The 7,675-nt window shown below is 35.1% G+C and overlaps 1 protein-coding gene across 1 annotated transcript in view; it reads right to left on the reverse strand.

Annotated features, from left to right (window-relative positions):
- LOC135136995 (uncharacterized) overlaps positions 1 to 7,675 on the reverse strand; it is a 216,917-nt gene that overhangs the window by 27,649 nt on the left and 181,593 nt on the right. The gene's annotated exons all lie outside the window — the stretch shown is intronic.

The raw sequence follows: 7,675 nt of genomic DNA on the forward strand, positions 1-7,675 counted from the left end.
AGGGCATCAAATCTCGGTTATTTCAAAGCAAAAGTGGTGTTCCTCAGGGTTCAGTACTTGGTCCGTTGCTGTTCCTACTTTTCATTGATGATATTATGAAATGCTTCCTATCAGAATACTTATTCTACGCAGATGATTCAAAGCTATATCATGTCATAAAAACTGTCTCAGACTGTGAGACATTGCAGTCTGATCTGCAGCGCTTATTTCAATGGTGTACCCTCAACCGCCTCCAACTGAATAAAGACAAGTGCACGGTGATGACATATACTAGGAAAAATACTCCAATTATCAATGATTATAATATTGATGGTCAGATTCTTAAGCGTTGTACTACATTCAAGGATCTAGGTATCACCTTTGATAGCAAACTGACCTTTAATGCTCATATTGAAATATTGTGTTTACAGTGTTATAAATTATTGGGTTTTCTTTTTAGAAATACTAGGGATTTTGACAATAGGGTGCTTGTTAGATTTTTTAATGCTTTCATTCGAAGCAAATTAGAATATTGTTCTTGTGTCTGGAATCCGTATTATGATAAATATATACATATGATTGAAGCTGTACAACGTAAATTCTTAAAAACCCTGTATTATAGAAAACATAAAACTTTTCTGGAACATGGATATGCTTATCAAAATCTGTTGGATGAATTTTTATACCAGTCACTGCATGATCGTAGGATATTGTCTGAGGTTATTTTTCTCATTAAACTTATACAAGGTAAAATTTCTGATGGGTACTTACTGGAATTTGTAAATTTCTTAGTGCCCCGTTTGAATTGTAGGGCTCCTAAGTTATTTTATTTACCTACGGCCTCGACGCGCCATTATGCACAATCACCGATTATTTCTATGTGTAGAAGAACTGATCAGTTTTGCGCTGAAATTGATATTTTTACAGTTAGTTTAGATAGATTAAAAAAATATATTATTTCCAGGTTTTAGTTTAGGGATTTTCGTTTTCTTTTTCTTTTTTTTTATTTGTTTAGCTTCGCGTTTCTTTCTTTCTTTTTTTGCTGTAATATTATCCTGTAATGAGTTGTAATAACTGTTGGATAATAAAGGATTATTTATTTATTTATTTATTTATTTATTTATGTATTGAGAATTTTATTTGCGTACACAACGTAGGTCCCGCTTGAATCACTTTCGCGATATTTTTGATGCAGCTGTCATCGACACCTAATTAACTTTGGTTTGAGTGTTTAGAAGTTCCAGAAAAATGGTAATCATTCGATCGTAGACACAATACACGTGTAGGAGAGGATTTCAGGCGGATCCTTGCGGATCTTGACAAACGATCCACAAGTTTGATTAATAATGGTGGCGCGTTGTGTGTTGGTTTTAAAATATTTGGAGTCGGTTAGCGTGAAATCGGATTTGGCTAATCGGTGGCCGTTTCACTTGTCAAAAATTAATTATGCAAATCCAATTTTCCGCAATCGGGCACTTCCCACGTTGCCCAAATCGGGGTCGATCGTACAATAATAACCGCGTAATGAATTTATCATCGTCCGAAAATTAACGAAAATTACTTAGTCAATATGAATCGAATTACGCGCCGGAACGAGGATCATTACGCGGACCAAAACAGTCATTCGATACCGATTCGGAGCCCCTGATCGATCCGTGGAATATAGATGAATAATCGTGGCTCGTTGAGCGTGTTAACAAACCCGTGATAAATGACGACGTCCTACCCGACCGGTTTTCACTTTTATTGCACTCTACTTCCACTTCTTTCGGTGGAAGAATTCCAATTCTGACGTCAACGGCGATTCTTCCTTTTCTGCATGAATAAGTGGCCTTTAAAGAAGTTAGCAAGGGAATAAAGTCGCTCGTAAAAAGTTCCCCAACTTTTAATAAATGCAAATCCTCCAAGAAAGACAGACAAAAAAAATTACAATGCAATTGGAGATAACGAGAATTTCTACAGCTGTATTGGCGGATAGGGGAGGGCGGGAAATTGAGTTTTACCGAGAAGTTTGTCTTAGTTTTTTAATAAACGAATTCAGGGTTTTCAGAGAGGGATTACGGGCTGGCCCGGCGCATCCGCCATTCTAAATAAACAAACTAGAGAGTTCGGTGCGTTAATTAAATGGGTAGTAGGCCGCAGAGTTCTGAAGCGGTGGATTTGTATTGGTTTTATTTCGCTAGCTTATTATATTTTTAATAAAAATGAGAAAGCCCGTAAGTGCTTTTAAGAAAGAAAAAAATATTTAATTTAAAAACGTCTGTTTTAGCCATTCTGAATTTTATAGTCAGATCTGTCGTCCATTTTTATCTATCTGTTTGTCTGTCGTCTATAGTGTGTCTTCTAAAGTTTGTCTTCTATCGTCTGTCTATCTATCTTTTGTCAATCGGTTTTGTTGTCTATCTATCATCTTTTGTATTCAGTCATCGATCTGTCTTTGTGTGTCTTCTGTTTTTCGTGGTCATTATTATCGGTTTTCTAATTATCATCTGTTTTCTATCCAGCGTTTGTCGCCTGTGTTCCATTATTTGTTCTTAGTTATTTGTTATTAACGACTCTCTCTATCTTCTGTTTTATACCTTTCCTCGTTTGTCTTTGAACTTTGTCTGACTTACTTGTGTCTATATTCGTTGTCCGTTTTTTTAACTATCTGTCTGTCTGTGTTATCTGTCGTCTTTAATCTTCAATTCGCCTTTCTTCCATTTTCAGTTTTTCGTCTTTATTTATCTGTCTTCCACAGTATATTTTCCATAGTTTGTCTTCTGTCGTCTGTCTGTCTAACTGTCTTTAATCGATTGTTGTTGATCTCTTTTCTGTCATTGTTTGTCTGTCTACTGTTTTCCGTGGACAATCATCCGCTTTCTAATTATCTGTTATCAATCTGTCGTTTGTCATCTGTATTTTATTTTTTGTCGCTAGTCGTTCATCTTTAATTTGTCTCTATTTTCTATTTTCTACTTCTCCTCGTTCGTCTTCGTTCTTTTTCTGTCTCCCTTGTATCTATATTCGTTATCTGATGTCTGTGTTTTATCTATTTATCTGTCTATTAATCATCGATATAATCTGTCGCGTGTCTTCCGATGTTGTCTTCGGTTGTTCGTCTTTATTCTTCAATTGACTTTAATTTTATATTCAGTTTTCCCTCTTCGTTTATCTATGTGTCTTCCCTCAGTCTGTTTTCCATTGTTTGTCTTCTGTCGTCTGTCTGTCTATCTGTCTTTCATCGATTGTTTTTCGTTGTCTGTCTTCCGTCATCGATCTGTCTGTTTTCCGTGTTCTTTCTGTCATTGTTTGTCTGTCTACTGTGGACTATCATCTGTTTTCTAATTATCTGTTGTCAATCTGCGACAAAAAAGAGGCCACAAAAAGCAACAAAAAAAGGCGAGGAACAATTTATAAAAGAGAGCGATAAAAAGGGGGGAAACGATCAAAAATAGACAAAAAAGGTAAATAGAAAAAAGTGCAAAAGGCCATAAAAATGCGAGAAACAACAACAAAAAACGAGATAAAGAAACAAAAAAACGAAACAAAAGGGCAACAAAAAGGACATAAAAAAAAGGAAAAAAAAAATGCGTCAAAAACTATGAAAAAAGCTACAAGAAGAACACAAAATAGCGGGGAAAATATATAAAAGATGGAGGGGAATATGACTAAAAAGTGACTAAAAAAAGCAAAAAAGGGCGGAAAAAAACAATAAAAGGCCACAGAAAAAAGTCAAGCCAAAAAAGGGCCACCAAAAGGACCAACAAAAAGACTTAAAAAAGGCCACAAAAGCATCAAAAAAGGCGATGCGAAGCGACGAAAAAGAGACGAGAAAAGGTAATGGAAAAGCGAGAAAACAATGACAAAAAAAGAACCAAAAAGACAACAAAAAAAAAGGGATAAAAAAGGGAGCAAACAAAGAGGCAAGAAAATGGAACAAAGGATAACAAAAGGAAACGAAAAAAGGCGAAAAAATAGGCGTCAAAAACCAGAAAAGTCAAAAAAATACGACAAAAAAGCGGAGAAAAAGGGAGAGGAAAAAATAACTAAAGAAGGTAAAAAGGGGAAAATGACTAAAGAAGGTAAAATGGGGGAAGAATGTGACAAAAGTGACCAAAAAAGGTCACAAAAAGCAACAAAAAAGAGACTACAAAAAGCAACAAAAAAAGGCGAAGCAAAATTTATAAAAAAGAACGATAAAGAAGAGAGGCAGCGATTAAAAAGAGGCAGAAAAGGTGAATAGAAAAAAAGTGAAAAATGCCATAAAAATGCGAGGAAACAACAACAAAAACGAGATAAAAAAAGGAAACCAAAAAAAGGAGGACAAAAAAAGTCGTAAAAAAGTGGTAAAAGGAATAGTAAAAGGATATGAAAAAAGGGGAAAAAATCCTTCAAAAAATATGAAAAAAGTCACAAGAAGAACACAAAATAGCGGGAAAACAGAGAGGAGAATATGACTAAAAAGTGACTAAAAAGAGGCAAAAAGGGGCGGAAAAAACAATAAAAAGCCACAGAAAAAAGCCAACCAAAAAAACAGGTAGCCAAAAAAGAGCCAAAAGAGGGCCACAAGAAGGACAAAAAAAAGGCCACAAAAAGCAACAAAAAAGGAAATGCGAAAAGACGAACAGTAAAATGTGAAAAACGGAAATAGAAAAGCGAGAAAATAACGACAAAAAAAGGAGACAAAAAGGAAACTAAAAAGACAACAAGAAAAAGCGATAAAAACGGGACCAAACAAAGAGGCAAGAAAATGGAACAAAGGATAACAAAAAGAGACGAAAAAAGACGAAAAAATTGGCGTCAAAAACCAGAAAAGCAAAAAAAAAAACGACAAAAAAGCGGAGAAGAAAAAGGGAGGGGAAAAATAAGTAAAGAAGGTAAAAAGGGGAAAATAACTAAAGAAGGTAAAATGGGGGAAGAATGTGACAAAAGTGACCAAAGAAGGTCACAAAAAGCGACAAAAAAGAGGCCACAAAAAACAGCAAAAAAAAAGGCGAGGCAAAATTTATAAAAAAGGGCGATACAAAGGGAGGAAGCGATCAAAAAGAGGCAGAAAAGGTGAATAGAAAATAGTGAAAAATGCCATAAAAGTGCGAGGAAACAACAACAAAAACGAGATAAAAAAGGACACAAAAAAAAAAGAAAAAAAAACGATACAAAAGGAAGACAAAAAAGTCGTAAAAAAGTGGTAAAAGGAATAGTAAAAGGACACGAAAAAAGGGGAAAAAATGCGTCAAAAAATACGAAAAAAGCCACAAAAAGAAGACAAAATAGCGGGGAAACAGAGAGGGGAACATGACGAAAAAGTGGCTAAAAAAAGGCAAAAAAGGGCGGAAAAAACAATAAAAAGCCACAGAAAAAAGCCAGCCGAAAAAACAGGGAGTCAAAAAAGACCCAAAAGAGGGTTACAAAAAGGACAAAAAAAGACTTAAAAAAAGACCACAAAAAGCAGCGAAAAAGGCAATGCGAAGCGACGAAAAAGAAACAAGAAAAGGAGAACAGTAAAAAAGGAGATAAAAAAGAAACCAAAAAGACAACAAGAAAAAGCGATAAAAAAGGGAGTGAACAAAGAGGTAAGAAAATGGAACAAAGGATAACAAAAGGAGACGAAAAAAGGCGAAAAAATTGGCGTCAAAAACCAGAAAAGCCAAAAATAAACGACAAAAAAGCGGAGAAAAAGAGAGAGGAAAAAATAACTAAAGAAGGTAAAAAGGGGAAAATGACTAAACAAGGTAAAATGGGGGAAGAATGGGACAAAAAAGGTCACAAAAAGCGACAAAAAAGAGGCTACAAAAAGCAACAAAATAGGCGATGCGAATCGACGAAAAACAGACGTGAATGAACAGTAAAATGTGAAAAAAACCGCCACAAGAAGCGAGAAAACAACCACAAAAAAGGAGATAAAAAAGAAATCAAAAAGACAACAAAAAAAAGCGAAAAAAAAGGGACCAACAAAAGTCATAAGAAAGGAGAAAAAAGAATACCAGAAAGAGACGAAAAAATGCATCAAGTAAATATAAAAAAAAACACAAAGACCACAAAAAATCAAGGAAAAACAGATTAAAATGGAAGGGGAATGTGACAAAATAAATAGCCAAGAACGGGTGAAAAAAATAAATAAAAAGCCACAAAAAAAACAAAAACCAGAAAGCCAAAAAGAGCTAAAAGAGGGCTACAAAAAAGACTAAAAATGCGACAAAAAGTAGCAAAAAAGGCGACGCAAACCGAAGAAAAGATATTGGAAAAGGCGAACAGTAAAATGTTAAAAAGGGCCGTAAAAAAGCGAGAAAACAAACTGAAAAAAAAAGATAAAAAAGAAACCAAAAGGGCAACAAGAAACAACGATAAAAAATGGACCAAAGAAAGTGATAAATAAAGGTAATAAAAAATACAAGTGGTAAAAAAGTAGTAAAAGGACATGAAAAAAGGGGAAAAATGCGTCAAGAAAAATATTAAAAAAGCCATAAGAAGAACACAAAATTGCGGGGGAAACAGAGAGGAGAATATGACTAAAAAGTGATTAAAAAAAGGCAAAAAAGGGCGGAAAAAACAATAAAAAGCCACAGAAAAAAAGCCAGCCAAAAAAAGAGCCAAAAGATGGCCACAAAGAGGAAAAAAAAGACTTAAGGCGAACAGTAAAATGTGAAAAAATCTCCAGTTGGCTTTTCTTTCATCTTCAGTTTTCCGTCTTCGTTTATCTATGTCTTCCCTCAGCCTGTTTTCCATCGTTTGTCTTCTGTCGTTTATGTGTCTTTCTATATTTCATCGATTGTTTTTCGTTGTCTGTCTTCCGTCATTTGGAATCAGTCATCGATCAGTCTGTTTTCCGTCTGTCTGTTGTCCATCTCCTTTCTGTCATTGATTGTCTGTTTACTGTTTTCCGTGGACTATCATCTGTTTTCTAATTATCTGTTGTCAATCTGTCGTTTCTCATCTGTACTTTATTTTTTGTCACTAGTCGTTCATCTTTAATCTGTCTCTCTAGTTTCTATCTTCTCCTTCTCCTCGTTCGTCTTCGATCCTTCGTCGTTAATCTCCAGTTGGCCTTTCTTTCATCTTCAGTTTTCCGTCTTTGTTTATCTATCTGTCTTCCCTCAGTCTGTGAACCATCATCTGTTGTGTATCTATTGTTTATCATTAGTCGTCTATCTTTAATCTCTCTGTATCTTGTATCTTCAACCTTTCGTCGTTCGTCTTTGGTTTTTGTCTCTTGTGTCTATATTCGTCGTTTATTGTCAGTTTTTTATCTGTCTGTCTGTCAATTCCTCTATCGTGTGTCTTCCGAGATTTGTCTTCGGTCGTTTGTCTTTAATCTTCATTTGTCTATTTGTCTGTCTGCTTCTGTTTTTCTTCCCTTGTTCGTCTATTTGTTGATCTTGCTTTATCTGTTTTCCGTCAACCACTGTCAGTCATCTGTTGTTTCTGTTCATCTGTCTGTATTTTTCCGTCTGCCTGTCTGGATGGCGATCTGTCTTCCATCTTCTGCCTTCCCTCATTTGTCTTTCGCCGTCTATCAATTTCTGTGTTCTATTTTTGGAGGAATTTTCTTTAATATAAAAGTTCAACCACAACATCAATTTTGTCTCCAGAATCACTTTATTAATTCATTACAGGTAGCTATGTTATAAATTACGTTTCTATGTCCTCTTAAACACCAGGAGGTCAGCTCGCCTTTTATATATTTACAGCTCAATTATCGAAAAAATGCCAGACC

The sequence above is a fragment of the Zophobas morio genome, unplaced genomic scaffold (genome assembly GCF_036711695.1).
Source record: "Zophobas morio isolate AGI-343-1 ecotype UQ-CSIRO unplaced genomic scaffold, CSIRO_AGI_Zmor_V1 ptg000028l, whole genome shotgun sequence".
NCBI classification, from domain to species: Eukaryota; Metazoa; Arthropoda; class Insecta; order Coleoptera; family Tenebrionidae; genus Zophobas; species Zophobas morio.